The following is a 9,597-nucleotide window of genomic DNA, read 5'->3' as shown; positions in this document are numbered from 1 at the left end:
ACGTGAGCGTGTTGCAGCCTGGGGAGTCCCTCTGAGTGCACAGAGCCTTAACCAGTGCATGTCCCTGTTCCGTGCTCGGAGCTGCACACACGGGTTGCATGTCCCTGCCCGGGGCATGGAGCTGCGCCGTGCCCACGCTGGAGAAGCGATGGTGGGGGTGGTGCCGGCCAGCTCCTACTGGAAAGGGCAGAAAAACCTGGGTTTGCAGGCTGGTGAAGAGATTTGGATGCCCCAAGGGGCATCTACAGCCCGGGATGCCGGGACCATCCCACTGATGAGGAAAAAGGGGGAAAGCCAGGGCTCAGCAGATATCATCCCTCTGGGATTTCAGCACAGGGAAGGAGACTCACCAAAATGTGACTTCCAGTCAGACCCACCCTCCCACCCCCACCGGGCACCCCACCGGGCACCCCACCGCCCCACATCCCCTCTCGCTTTCCAGGCTCTCGACATCCCTTCCTGCCGCCGTGACAAGTCGTAACATATTTGGGAGCAGCTGCAGGCGGCGGGGAGATGCTTGGCCCTGGCCCCACGCTCGGCCAAGGAATGTGGAACAGACCTCTCCTCCGACACCCGGGATTTCCGACGTGCCTGCTCGCCGGAGATTTGGGACGGCGACAGCTGCTCGGCCAGGATGGGGCTCGGCAGAGCCTCCCCGTTCAGCCTCAGCCCGAGGCTCTGCACACCACGGCTCGTGCTGCTGGGGATGTGGGGTTCGTTTGGGGTCCAGCCCGTGGGGAGTGATGGGGGATGATGTCCTGCTGTCTGTCCCGGCAGGGGTGGCAGCAGCGGTGACAGCACCAGCAGACAATCCCTCCCTCACCTGTAAGTGCCAACTCGTCCAGCTTCAGTTCCCTGGTGGGAACAGGGCTGCTCCTGCAGCTCTTGGGTCCCCATGGGGATCACCACCCTTGCTGCCCTCTCACTCACCAGCACTCTAGGTACCCCAGTTTCCATATCAGGAAATCAGGGATCATGACAGAGGTCTAAAATCTGTCTGGAGAACAGCTTTATTTTTGTAATTAACTGTCTTTGTCAATCCCTCACCTCCCTCCCAGGTCAAACCTACAGAGAGGTGCTGGTGACTGAGTAGCCCCCAGTACAGTGGATCCCACTTTGGGGACAATACTGGTTGCCCCAACACACCAAGCCGCTGGGCCCTGTCTATGAATTTCAGTGGGTGACCTGCTGCAATCACCCACTGTGCCCTGACCCACCAGGATCCCCATTTGGGGACAAAACCAGGTACCCTGACCCATGAGTCCACTGGTTCCCAGCCCAGGGAGCACAGTGGGTGCCCTGACCTCCCTCCTTGCCCACACTGATCAGGGGATGCTCTGCCCCACTGCAGCACTAAACCTCCGCTGTTTCAGCCCCTCCGCGGGCTCCCTTGCTCCATAACTCCATGGCCTGGCCATGACCCTTCCCCTCCACAGTCCCTAGCCCCAGATTACAGCTGGAGGAGAGATTCACCCGGCAGGACCCCCACTAATGAACCCCACAGTAGGATTTCCCTTCTGGACCCCCTGTCAGCAGGTCAGGGGCATCCCTGGCTGCTCCATCCCCTGCAGGGTGGCACTGGCCGGGTTGTCCCCACACGTGTCACCGAAGGAAGAGCAGGGGGGGACTAGTGTTGCCAACAAGGGGTTGTTTTCCCTGGAGCGGGACACTGTGGCAGGAGCAAGCTGCAGGACAGGTGGGGGTTCAGAGGAAGACCCATGAATGTGAGGGATTCAGCAGTGACATGTGGCGGCTGTTTGACCCCAAGAGGGGACAGCTGTCCTGGCAGGGGAGGCCATGAGGCCCGGGGACAGGACCTGGGGACAGCAGCATCCCTCGGCAGGGACAGCCCTGACACGGCATGCCTAGAACCAGCAGGGAGGGTGGGGAGGGATCTGGGTGACTGCCAGCCAAGTGTCCTGGGTGGGTGACCATCAGCTTGTCCCCGTGGTGGGCATGTTCTCTTCCTCCGTGACCTGACTGGGGCTGATGCTGCAGAACCCAGGTCTGGTGAGTACAGGAAAAAGGAGCTTATGATGCTCATGTCAAGCTTTCATACACCAGTGAGTCCTGTATTTTTCTGCTCCCACCCCAAGAGACAGCAAATTTTGGCACAAGGAGGGGTGACACTCAGCCTCCTCTCCCCACCATGAAGGGCATCCCGTGGTAACTCGGACAGACAGGGAGGGAGGGTTGTGACGATTTTGTGGCTTCAGCGTGGGATTCCCCGGAGGACAAGGGTCAGCAGACTCCCCCCCCCGACATGCCAGCAGTGATGCCAGACGCGCCGGTCCCCAGGGAGGGGCCCCCAGCCCTTCCGGAGGGGCCCCACCCTGAAAATTCCCCTGGCAGGGACAGAGCTTTCCGTGCCCCCCCTTCCCGATTTCCCCCCTGTCCGGGGAGCCGAGCCTCGGCAAACCCCGACCCCCACTCGCATTCCCAGCTGTCGCCGCTGCGGCACTGCTCCGGGGGCTGGAGGAGAATCGCGGCCCGGGGCCGGGCAGAGCTGCACCCCACGGGGGTCCCTGGGCCACCCCCACCCGGGGATGTGCTGCTCCCAAAGAGCCGATGGAGCTGGAGCACAGGCGGGGGGAGGAGAAGGCGTTGGGAGGGGTGAGAAGACCTGGTAGGTTTTGGTGTGGGGAACAGAAACCGGGTGGGTGTTTTTGGGCTGCTCCCCGTGCCCCATCTGAGGGGATCAAGCTCCTTCCAGCCCACCTCAGCCACTGAGGAAATGCAACTCCTGCCTGCCTGCTAGGAAAAATGCCTTGAAAGGCAAAATTGTGGAACCATGAGGTTGTGACCGAGGATAAACCCTCCATTCCTTGGTCAGGTCGCTCGAGGGTCCCACGAGACTTGGGAGGCTGAAGGTCTACGGCTCCGTGCAGGAGGAACGGCAGGAGGAGGGAGGAGGGATGCGGGAGGGATAGAGGAGGGATGAAGGAGGGATGGCAGGAGGCATCAGCCACCGCAGCTGGACGGGAGAGGGCACCAACAGCCCGGTTATCCACAGCCGAGCCCGGATTTAGGGATGCACGCCTCAAGCCAGAGCCCAAAAGCATCTCAGACCCCTTTGATCCCCCTTTTAGAGGGGGAACCCGCGCTTCTGCCGCAGGATCCAGGGTGGGGCAGCTGAGAGGGGGGATCAGGATTTGGAAAACGTGGCGTGTTTCCCTTGTATCCAGATCCAGTTCTCCAGCAGGGATGATCCCAGCTATTTATTTCCGACCCCGCCATGGGAGAAAATCTCGAGGTTTGTTTTTTCCCGCGGCGTAATGACCCCAACAGGTGCTTTTTCCTGCCTGACGGCCGAAAATAGCTCCCAGGGTTTGGCTTCCTGCGGTTCCTGCTCCAGTCCCAGTTCCCTCATTCATCTTTTGGGCCAAAACATCCTCATCTGGGACAGGGAGGCTCCAGGAAAGTGGAGGGACTCCCCGGAAACACTTTCCTTTCTGTTTTCCTGCTCATTTGTGGATGAAATTGTCCTGGAGAAGGAATTTTTGGCCTCAGCTGAAGCAGACACATTTGCCCCCAAATCTGTTTTGGGGAGCAGCTGGCTTTCATCCCACAGGGAGGGACAGGAGTGTGATTTGAGGGGTTCCCTTCTCTATTTCTTCTTCAGCAGAAATATAAAATAATATCAAACATATTAATAATTAACAATAAAATATTATTAATAATTTAATATTATATACAACTATAGTTACAGTTACTGTTACTATTACTATTACTATTATTATTATCTTTTTCTATTTATTCTCTTTCTCCTCTGTCCCTCACAGGATGCTCTTTCCCAGTGCCCGTGTTCCATCTGGTCCCTTTGGCTCCATGGATTTAATTGCTTTTGGGAAGTGCAATGGCTGGGGTAGTGGGGAGCCCCTCAGCCACCGGAGTTCATGTTGGTCCCTGCCCTTTCAAGAGCATTTATTTAGGGATGTGAAACTGGGAGCCCCAGTTGCTCTGGGGATGTGGAGGTCCCTTGTCCCCAGGAGGGGACCCTGGGCTTCTTTCCCAATTTCCCAGTTTTTTTCCAGTGCCTGGGTACCTTTTAATCCCAGGGGATCCCCAGAGGTGCAACATCCCAGCTCTCCCCTCCCCGTAATGTTTTGGTTAGGGTGAGCTGGTGTGGGTGTCATGGGCACACAGCGGGAGGCTCCTTCCCTGCTCCATCCCCACCTGCCCAGCCTGGGTGGAGGAGACAGACATGGATGGCAAACACTGCTCCAGCCAAGGCTGTTCGTGGAAAGGGCTGCTTCTGCGGCGAGGAGAGGAGATTTGGGGTCGCTGCCTTCACAACGCCTGTCTGGGGTCTCTGCCTTTCAGCCTGGAGCTTTTCCCAGCCTTTCCCAGCAAGGGAGATGCGGTGCCTGCATTCCCCCCCCGCCCCACCCTCCGCTCCCCCAGAGCTCGGAGAGCATCTGGGGGCTGTCAGTCCCCCAAAACTGCAGCCGTGTGGCCTGTGCAGCGCTGATGGACCCCCCTTTCCCCTCCTCCCCAGCCTCCGGAGCCGTGCGGCACCGCTGTGGCAGCAGCTCCGGGGCACCACCGAGCGACCCCCCGGGCACAAATTCCTGCGGGGCTCGGCAGTGCGGGGCGGGGTGACCCTGCTTGGGTCCCCCAAGCCTTGCGAGGAGCGGCTGGGCAGGCAGCAGAGCCTCCGCGCCCAGCGGAGCCGCTGCGCTCGGGGCTCGGGGCAGGCACCGCTGGCCCCGCGCTCCCGGGGAAGGAGCCCGGCTGCGGGAGCGTCTCCCCGATCGTCCCGGCTGCGGGACCCTGCGCAATGTCACATGTCCCGCTGCAGCGCCACCGACCTGGACCGGCCATCCCCCGGGGAGCGGCTGGGGCGCTGCTTTGGCCGGCGCTCGGGCTGCGCCAGCGGGGTTTGTGCGGCTCCAGGGCCGCGGGGAAACCATGACACATGGAAGAGGAGAAGTGGAACAGGGCAGGAGGCGGATCCCCTGTGCTGATAAGAAATTGTCCACGTCTTCCATAGGAATCTGCAGGTTTAGGCGAGTGGGAAGGGTTTGAACAGCTTTTTCTACAACACAGAGAACCTACTCAGTGAATTGCTGTCCTGAATTAATTTCTGGATAGAAAAGAATTTGCCTTAAATTGGTTGGAAGGCAATAATTTGGGCAGCAGCAGGGTGCAGGGCTCAGAGGCTGCAGGGGCTGGGTGGAAGAAGAGCTTTCCTCTTGGAGGGTGGTGAGATGGATGCAGTCTGTGAGAGCTTGAGTGGGGGGAAGAGCTCCGTTACCAAACCCGAGAGCTGTAAGTGACAGCTGGAAGCTAAAAGCAGGGAATTTAAAAATAGAAATATGGGACAAAATGCTAAAGTGAGAGATATGGGCTTAGGGAGCAGCAACCATGGTTTCTTTTCTGCCACTTCTCCCTCCTCACTCAGAGCCACCAACCCAGCCCAGCCCAGTCCTGCTTGGACATTTCCCACTGTGGCTGTCACTGCTTCATCCTGATTTTCTCCTTCACCCCAAATCCTCATTTCCAACCACCCCTGTGTTGTCCCCAGGTGTCCCCAGGCCATCACAGGCCCAGGTCTGGGGGTTGCCCTGGGCTCTTCCAGCCAAAACCCATGCTCAGCTCTTCATCCCCTCCCCAATATTTCCCCGAAGATCAATCAGGAAATTATTTTACCATCTCTGAGATCCATCAAGGGAAGTGGTTCCCCTCATTCAGCCCTTGTAGCAAACCAGAACTCACATTTTTCCTTTTACATTTTTGTCCCTCACAGCCTTTTTTTTTTTTTTTTTTGCTTTCTTGAGCAGTCACTGTTTCACGCCAGTCTTTGCCCCAGAAGGATCTGTCATCACTGCTGGGTGTTCCAGAGCCCTCACAGCACCCAGCTCCCCCCTCCCTCCCCACGGCACAACGGGGCTGGAGGCAGCAGGCAGCGTCCTGCCCTTCCACGGGCTGCTGCAACTCAAACCAGAGGCCAAACAGCGCTGGGTTTGTTCCAGGGGTGGCCCTGGAGAGGAGGCAAAGGGTTTGAACCGTCCTGGAAACTGCTTGACAGGATTGGAAAGGTTTAACCCCTTCCTACCCCACAGAGACGGCTGGAAGCGGTGGCAGGAATAGTTCCTGGCTCGATAACACTCCCGGGGCTCCCTGGGGAATAGAATAACTCCGGTGTGGTGAGGAACAGGCAACAGTGCCGAGGCAAATGGCTGGAATGGGGCGTGGGGGCGGGCCTGGGGACAGACCTCTGCCCTACCCCACTGCCCTGCCAGGGACGGCGCTGCCAGAGCTCCCTGGGCTCAGAGCAGTTTGCTCTGCCACGCAGTGATGTCTCAGCAGCTCCTCCCTGACAGGGCAGCACACAAGCCTGGCAATATCCTGCTGTGCCAAGGCATCCAGCACAGTGCCCCATCTGCCTGTGGGCAGCAGCTGGCTGGCATCTGGCAGGGATCCGAGTGGGGCCTGACCCATTTGGCTGCTGTGGGAATCTGCAGCATCATGGAGTGGCATCTCCCCAGGCTAGGGGGAGCTGGGGCACATCCTTATGCCAGCATGGGGCTGATGGATCACAGGCACTTTTCGGGACTCAGTTTCTCCCTCGGTGCACTGGTGACACTGCCAGCCCCCTTCCCAACCTGCTCTGAGTGACTGGGGTGGGATGTGCCCAGTGGGAGTGGGCAGTCCACAGGGAAACAGCCTTTCCTTTATTCACTGTCTGGGATCTGCCCATTTAAGTTATCTTCTGGGATATTTTCTGTGCTGTGTCATTGCTGCTGAGCATCTCCTGCCAAGTCCAGATAGGGATGCACCACCCTACAGAACTCTGGGACTCCTTGCTCCCCAGATGGATTCCCAGGGCCGTGTATCCCATTAAATGGGAGAGAAACTGAGCACAAATCATAGACCAGCCATGTCCTGAGTGAGGTCCCCAGGGCTCTGGGTCACTGGCACACACAGAGTGGTGGCCCCAACAGTATAGGGTGACCATCACTCCAAAACATCTCAACACAGTGGAGTCTTCCTGGAAAAGCTCCAGGGTTTCCTTTTGTTTGCTGCTTCTCTCTTTGCCTTGTGCCATCCTGTGTGGACCCAGCAGACCGTGGCACTCAGGGGATCGCTCATCCTCATTAATGTCTCTCAGAGCCATCAGCCCTCCAAGTGCACATCCCTGTGCTGCTGGCACCAGTCACATTCCTAATTAACTTTCCTAGTTAAGAGGCCCCTTTCCATGACCAGAAGTGCTGTGGGATGGTCACCATGATGGAAGAGGTGGAGAAATCCTCAACTTCTCCTGCCCTGACTGCCCAGAATGGCACCATGGAGCTGCTGTTCGTGCAGGTAAACTAAGGCAGGAGGGGGAAGCTCACACCCCAGAGAAAAGCTGAAGAAAGATGGGCAGAGCTAACTCCCCACGCCCTGACTTGTCTCCCTGGGAAAGCATTTCTTGGCTGCTGCCAAACCCTGGGGGTTCAGTCAGGGTTCGGTCTCATCAACCAGCCCCAACACGCCACAGCCTCGGGTGCATCCCACTGGCATCAAGCCAGACACCAACCATCCCCTCCTGCCACGGCCACAGGCTGCTCCTGTCCCCAGCTCACAGGAGCTGGTGCAGGAAGCCACACCATGTCCCTTGTTTGTCCCATTTCATCCCATCTCTCCCTGTGTGCCAAGGGTATTTATCTGCACCAGCATCATCCAACACTCTGTGGTCTTCACAACCCATTGCAGCTCTCAGGACGTTTTCTCCTCAAAACCCCCATAAAGAGCCTGGCAGACCTGAATAACTTTCCCAGTGTTTGATGTTCACCAGAAAATTATTTTTCATGGGTTTTTAAGGAATCCCTGACACTCTTCAGACACATCCCCAGCTTGGTGTCAGGAGAATGAGCTGATGATCCCTCTCTATCAGGAAAGGGCTCTGTATCAATTTGGTCATTCAGCCCCTGCAGTCTTTGCCCATGCTCTGGGACACTTTGCTTGGGCTGGTGAGAGAGCTCAGAAACCCTCTGGCAGGTTCACAGCCAGCAGATAACATAAAAGGGAGGTTATGTTTGGCGTAACATGGGGGGTTTTGGGGGTGCTGCTAAAATTGAGCATTCAGGGAAACAAGTCCAGGGAGGGAGAACAAACTGCAAATCCACAAAGGAAAAGGAGTGGTTTTAATCTCTGTTTGGGCCATTTGCATACAATTAGGCTGGGCCCTGCCTGCGTTTGCTTCCGCATTGCACTCCCGTGAGGAACCTGCTGGTTTTCCTGCCCTGCTCCCAGCCAGAGGTTGATTGCAAGGACACTCCCCCTGGGAGGGTAGTGGGCGAGGGGTTTTGGGCTCTCTGGGAATGCCCTTTTCACTCTCAGTAGCCCATCCTGAGCACCCCCATCCCACTGCTACCTCTGGATTTATGCTCAGCCATAGGGGGCATCACTTTTCCCTGCAGTGGAGGAGGTGTGAGGAGATGCTGCAGGATGCCAGTGCTCCATAAATAGTGCTGTTTACAGGAGCTTGTGAGCCTCGGTTTATTTTTCTCTCTGCACAGCAAACAGATCATTCAGACCAATCTAAGCTCACCTCGCCCTGCTGCTGGCACAGCCCGGTGCCCAGAGGTGGCACAATGCCACAGTCCCCAGACAGCCCTAGGAGGCTGGGACCCCCAGCTCTTTGCTGGCCACTTGTCCAAGGGGGAGAGCAGGCACCCGGTGGGAGAGCAGCTGATGGAAAATCAGCCCTGGATTGGGATGGTCCCACAGCTGATCCCATCCCTGCTGTGAGGTGTGCAGTCGCTGATGAAGAGAGGGATGAGGGGCAGCCCCAAGGGGCAGATCCAAGGGTTGGGACATCCCAAGGGGCAGATCCAAGGACTGGGACATCTCTTACAAGGCAGAGCAGAGCAGGGCACAACTCCAGTCCCGAGTCTCTCTACAGGAGGGAGAAAGGACTGGGAAAGGTGCAGATGGGGGCTGGGAGAGTCCCCTTGCCCCATGTCTGAGGTCCTATTCCTTGCAGCATTTGGATAAACCAGCCACACTCCTGGGAAGTGATTTATGTAAGATGAGCTTTGCAGGTGCCTGGTGCACATCCGGAGGTCCCTGGAGGGATTGGGGGGTTCAACTCCATCAGTGAGATCGCCACCCAGACCCATTCTCTCTGTACTGCCTGGCCCGGAGGGGGGAACTGGGGGGTGACCATATTCCCCCAAACTTCTCCTGGAACCTTAAAGAGTGTCTGGTCCAGTGTCAGCAGCAGCTCGGGGCCACCATTCCTCCACACGCCTTGTGTGACAGACCCTTCCCCTGCCGCAGGGACACAGCCCGGCGGGGGCAGTTCGGGGGATGCAGAGCGCTTTCGGGGTCTCACTCCCCGCCCACCCCAGCAGCGATTTTGAGTGAGGCACTGCCAGCCCAGGTGAGCACCAGAGCTTCTTGGGGCGGTTCGGGTCTGACCTGGGGTCCCGACGCCGTCTTGGGGCACAGTCCCGAGCAGCGCTGCCCGTGCCGGGGAGGGGCCGGGTCCTCGCCCACCCCAGCTCAGGCTCTGCCTCCGCCCTTCCCCTCCCCGTCCCGATCCTCTGCTCACACCCGACCTCAAAAACCGGTTTTAGCGTTCAATCCGGAGCCCGACTCGTGGCG

Source organism: Passer montanus, unplaced genomic scaffold, assembly GCF_014805655.1.
Source record: "Passer montanus isolate IOZ18808 unplaced genomic scaffold, ASM1480565v1 scaffold127, whole genome shotgun sequence".
Classification (NCBI taxonomy): domain Eukaryota; kingdom Metazoa; phylum Chordata; class Aves; order Passeriformes; family Passeridae; genus Passer; species Passer montanus.
Note: the sequence above shows the minus strand (reverse complement) of the source record.